This window comes from Pseudochaenichthys georgianus, chromosome 17 (genome assembly GCF_902827115.2).
Source record: "Pseudochaenichthys georgianus chromosome 17, fPseGeo1.2, whole genome shotgun sequence".
Taxonomy (NCBI): Eukaryota; Metazoa; Chordata; class Actinopteri; order Perciformes; family Channichthyidae; genus Pseudochaenichthys; species Pseudochaenichthys georgianus.
This window is the reverse complement of record NC_047519.1, coordinates 2,927,218-2,932,898: the sequence shown is the minus strand read 5'-3', so window position 1 is coordinate 2,932,898 and position 5,681 is coordinate 2,927,218. Positions and strand designations below refer to the sequence as shown.

Below are 5,681 nucleotides of genomic sequence, written 5' to 3'. Positions count from 1 at the left end.
TCTTTTAGGCTTGATTGAAAATAACACATGACATGATCATGTGATATCATTACTGTTTTATCATTGCTTACTATTCGTGGTTATCAGACACTTAAACAACAGAGAAGGTTCTAAGAAATAGGACTATTGACAAATCACATATTATCCTGTCATTGTCTGTTCTGAAGGAAGGAGGAATATAACAGAGTGGGACTATACACTCAAAAACGGAAGTTTATTCCAATACGAAGATTGTGAGAGATCTGAAAAACGTGTCCTTAAAACGAGCCTCCTCGCAATTGTATGCACATTATTTATTCAGCCGTTTGCTGTTTAATCTGATATATCACTCAAAAGAGAGAGAAAAGCTTTGAAAAGGGTGAAACTACGGCGAACGCTCAACACACGTCCCCGCGAACAGGGCTTCAATCCACGGCAAGGCTTCAACCTACGGCATAACACCGGCTCCCGTCGTTCACTTAAAAGAGCCGACCGACACATCACTACTGACAGTGTCGTCTACCTCCCAGTCAAAGCAGGACAAAATTGAAGCCGAGCTGTCATCCTATTTGTTGTCGTCTGAGACAGACCCTGATACAGACCCACTGCAGTGGTGGAAGCTACATGAAGCTAACTTCCCAAGACTGAGTAATCTGGCCAAGAAATATCTCTCCATTCCTGCCACAAGTGCCCCTTCGCTCGGAGAGGGTTTTCAGTACGGGGGTAACATTGTAACATGCCAAAGAGCATGCCTCAAGCCAGAGGCAGTAGACAGGCTTGTCTTCCTCGCGAAAAACCTGTAGACAACTTCCTAGAAAGTTAAAGGGATGTTATTTTGTTTGAGGGTATTTTTTTATTATTCATTTCATTATCATTATTTATTATTTGTTGTATTTGATTTTACAAGTTTTTTCAGGGATGGCCTAAAAGAGATTTTTTTTTCAGTTTGATTTAAAAAAAAATCTGCACATTAATGACAGCCAAGTGGCGTGGTGCTGTTTTTATTTTTTTTTATTCTTGAACAACTAATTTGTTCACATAGGCCTAGACTACTTGGTAATCTCATTTATTTGTATTGTGTTAATAAAGAAAATATGTATTTAAATGTTGCCTTGGTCTGGTTTGTTTAGAAAAAAACTGAAAAAAATCGAGGTTTAAATCGAACATTGTCCATTGGTTAGAAAAAAAAATCGAGATTTTATTTTTAGGCCAAATCGCCCAGCCCTACCTCCAACCCGTCTCTTGTTTCACCACTAGGGATGTTTGGACAGAAATGTATATCTCCCTTCCTGGGCTTCCTGATGTTGGCTGCTGGCCACTTCGCTTGTTTTTCAGAGAGTTGATGGCAACCTCGGGGTGTCCAGCTCAGCTGAGGAGAAGAATTATATTTTATCAGCACCTTTAACGGACCAGGATCACAAATTGCTTCACAATTTAAACACAATGGGCTCTATTTTGGTTTTGGCCAAAATGCCATGTCTTTAATACATTTAACGAATGACATAATCGGTCAACATGGGCGCCGAAAGGAAAATGGCTCCGCTTCATCCATCCATCCATCTTCTCCCGCTTATCCGTGGTCGGGTCGCGGGGGTAGCAGTTCCAGCAGAGAGCCCCAAACTTTCTTTTCCCTGGCGACATCAACCAGCTCTGACTGGGGGATACCAAGGCGCTCCCAGGCCAGCGAAGAGATATAATCCCTCCACCTGGTCCTAGGTCTACCCCTTGGTCTCTTCCCAGCTGGACGTGCCTGGAACACCTCCCTAGGGAGGCGCCCAGGTGGCATCCTAACTAGGTGCCCGAACCACCTCAACTGGCTTCTTTCGACGCGAAGGAGGAGCGGCTCAACTCCGAGTCCCTCCCTGATGACCGAACTTCTCACCTTATCTCTAAGGGAGACACCAGCCACCCGGCGGAGGAAACCCATCTCGGCCGCTTGTATCCGCTTCTCAGCGCCAAAAAAAAAAAGGCCACTTGAACTGATGCGAGGTTTACAAACTGAAAAAGTGCATTCCAGAAGTTCAAAAAAATAAATGTATATATAGAAAATTGATGCACTGACACAAGTTAGATTAAAAAATGTCTATGTAAACAAACGGACAAACACAAAAACACATCTCTCTATAATAAACCGTTTCGGAGATATTCACAGATATGTAAAACTTTAGACTTTTTGTCTAAATCTAAAAAATTGTCTAAAAAAAATGCACCCCTACCCGAAAAGCTTTGAATGAAATGCATTTCAATTCGTCAATCATTGATTATTTTCCTACTCAGCATAGAGCACCACGTTTAGTGAATTGCTAGCTAACGTTAGCTAACGTTAGCTAACACAACGGTACACAACACTGTAGGACTAAAGATAAAACTGCTTACAATCACCACAAACTACGTAGATTTGATCATCAATGAATTGATATTAATGTAATATGATAAAAACTGCACGAATAATACACAGATGGATGTAAGTAGACAAAGGATGACTCGGATTACTCACCATTAAGCCTGAGGTAGGAGGTACCATAAACCGCGTTCACACTGCGGTACTTTTCCCACAAAGGTTCATGCGAACTTGAACTAAGTACAGATCGCGTTCACACCAGAAAAAGTCCCTGGGGGTGGATTAGGCCAGAGCCATTTAATAGAAGAGTTACGACATCTCCGTTCACTCCAATGGACCACTTTTTTACAGCAATGGCGGATCGTGGAGCCTCTCAATCGTTCCCCGGAAGTTAGCGCCAAGGCTGGCAGAGCTGTGGAGTTGCAGCATAATACACCGTTCGTGACGGACTTTTAAAGGTAAGAAGAAGTTTAAAGATGTATATTGCGGATATTATCAGTACATCTGATTCAAATGAACATGTGTATTAAAGGATGTCAGTGGATTATCCCTCAATTAGTAGATTTAGGGAACGTTTACAGATAACAGATTAAGCTAGCATACCGAAGCAAGTTAGCAACACACGTTGAACAGCCTTTTAATTGTAAATTCCGTTCTCTTAATGTCATTTCGTCCAACATGTTGAATTAGAGAACAGGGGCTTCTAAACGGGATTGTATGCGGGGGTGGAGGGAGTTAAATATTAGATAAATATAACTTTGGTGCGTGTAAGAGTGAGTGTTTTTAGCAGAGCCATATTGTGTCCTTGTGATTCTGTTGATTATTACCTGTCTGTATAATGTTGCAGCTCAGCTGATTCTGGATTGATGGCAAAGGGAGAGGGATTTAAGTGAGAGTGAAAACACAAGGTACGTTTAATACTACTGTTTTATATAAGTAAACACCTTATCTCCCCAAGGCATTTCCCATCCAATAGGTGTGCTGTGTGTATAACCCTTTCTCCTGTCTGTTACTCCCTCTTTCAGCACAAGAACCAGAGGGGGATTCAATGGAGCCTGAATACCTGCACTGAGACCCTCACCCTGCACCCTGAGTCTCAACTCTGTGTTTTTCAAGCCTTTCCCTGTTTTTTTGTATTAAACAAAACATTAAGCTTTCCCAATGGTGTGGTTTTCGTTTTATGAAAAAGTGCAAATGCAGTGTTTGTATATAATTACATCACATATTGTGTTGCTGTTGGTCGTGAAATTGCTCCTGCTGACTTGAGCCAGCCATTTTTTCCTCCGCTCTGAGTCAGTGGGGAAGCCGTACATTCGTACTCCTTTCTCGGAGCGATGTGAGCATCCCCAGGCAGCACAGCAAACCATGGTGGCGACTAGGAGGCAGCACAGCAAACCATGGTGGCTACTAGGAGGCAGCACAGCAAACCATGGTGGCTACTAGGAGGCAGCACAGCAAACCATGGTGGCGACTAGGAGGCAGCACAGCAAACCAGGACAACACGGAGGAAAAGGCACCGACAAACTGCATGATATGCTATTCAATGTTTATTGAATTCCATGTATTTGCAATGGATGTTCCTAAAGCAACACATTTAACATCATCATCATCATCATCATCATATGCTGCTAGTCCTGCTGCTGCTGCTAGTCCTTTGATAGTCACCTGTCGGTCTCCTGTCCTTTCTGAAAGCCATAAAGACGACATTAGTCATTTAGATAACTTGTGTCCTCAATTACCATGGGAGTACTGAAACTACCATGAATTTAAGAAAATGGTAGAAATGAATCCAATCTGAATTTTAAAGCATTACTTTAGATCCCCTCCCGCTAAATATATCAATATACATTAGAAAGTGATGCTCCTGACTACCATACAAGTTTAAGAAGATAATATTGGTTTGAAAGAATTCAAAGCTATAAATAAACAGCAACAGGCTCTTTAACAAGGCACTGTTAGTAACATGTACACTAGTTGTTCACACTAATCCTAATATTATCACTTAATATTAGCAAATTTGATTTTATTTTGAAAACATATTGATGTAAATACATACACATATCGATTTGTTGTATAAATATTGCAAATCAAAACCTTTATTCACTAATAATTACCAAAAATCGTAGTTCTATCTCCTGTTATCAATGCATTCACATTGCCCGCCATGAACTTCCGGGGAACGATCCCTCGTCTACATGAACCACGTGACGATAACCGTTTTTGGACTTCCGGTGTCGTAACTCTTCTATCTATAGAGAACCGCAGTGACGCGTCCTAAAACCCGGATGTAAACTTCTTCCGGTTCCTTCGTCAAAAACGCAATGCAATTTCTCCATAGGATTTTGGAAAATAGCTCGAAATAAGGTCTGTGGTTGGCACACATTTAAGAGAAGGATCACGTTTTGTTCAGCCGGATAATCTCCACATGTCTCCCCTACTTTTATAATTTTTTAATCATAAATCTAGTCGCCAAAAGCGAAATGCTAACGTTATGCTATAAACTAACTACAAGCCAGTACAGCAGCAGGGTCGCACGAATTCAACGTCACGCCAACTTAAGATCGTTTCAACTGACTTGCACTGAAACTGCACTTTGAACACTTTAAATATATTAACATTTTAAACTGTATACCCCGGTTATCTAGGCCCTTTTTGTTTTGTTTTATGTATAGGCTACATGTCACACTGTGGGAAACAATATTTCTGGATGTATAACACATGTAGAATTTGTTTACAATAAAGCTGACTTTAACTTCCGCGTGCTTGCATATTTTAACAAAGCTTTTCATTTTAGCCACACTGAATTTAACTAGAAGTCATGGCTGTGTCAATTACCAGTCTGATATCGTTTTACAAAGATGACAAGAAGAATGGAGATAGAGGAGAGAACCACTACAAGTCAGGACACGTCCAGCCTCGATGAAGGTGTACTTACCGGTGTTGTCAGGGCTAGCATGAGGGACAAGGATTATAGAGTGTCGGTGAGTAGTTATAGCAAGAGTACCGTTAACCTAGAGTTAATTTATTCCCATTAATTCCCATCAACAAATCCATTTTATGTGTCACATGAAATCTTTATTAGGCAAGGCAAGTTTATTTATATAGCACTTTTCAACACATGGCACATGGCAAAGTGCTTTACAAAAAATGAAAGACATTAAGAAATGGCATTTAAAACCAGTCATTAAAAAGAAAAGCTAATAAAATAAACATTAAAAGAAAAAATACATGGATAAAAGTTACAGTGCAGTTTAAGATGTGAATAGTTCAATTAAAAGCAGCGGCAAAAAGAAAAGTCTTCTTGCTGGATTTGAAAGTAGTCAGAGTTGCAGCGGACCTGCAGGTTTCTGGGAGTTTGTTC

The 5,681-nt window shown here is 40.6% G+C and overlaps 1 long non-coding RNA gene across 1 annotated transcript; it reads left to right on the top strand.

Moving 5' to 3' along the window:
* Positions 1 to 2,623: 2,623 nt before the first annotated feature.
* LOC139435677 (uncharacterized) lies at positions 2,624 to 3,574 on the top strand. The gene is made up of 3 exons (XR_011644886.1): positions 2,624 to 2,778; positions 3,168 to 3,228; positions 3,346 to 3,574. It is a non-coding gene; the product is annotated as an uncharacterized lncRNA (long non-coding RNA).
* Positions 3,575 to 5,681: the final 2,107 nt, after the last annotated feature.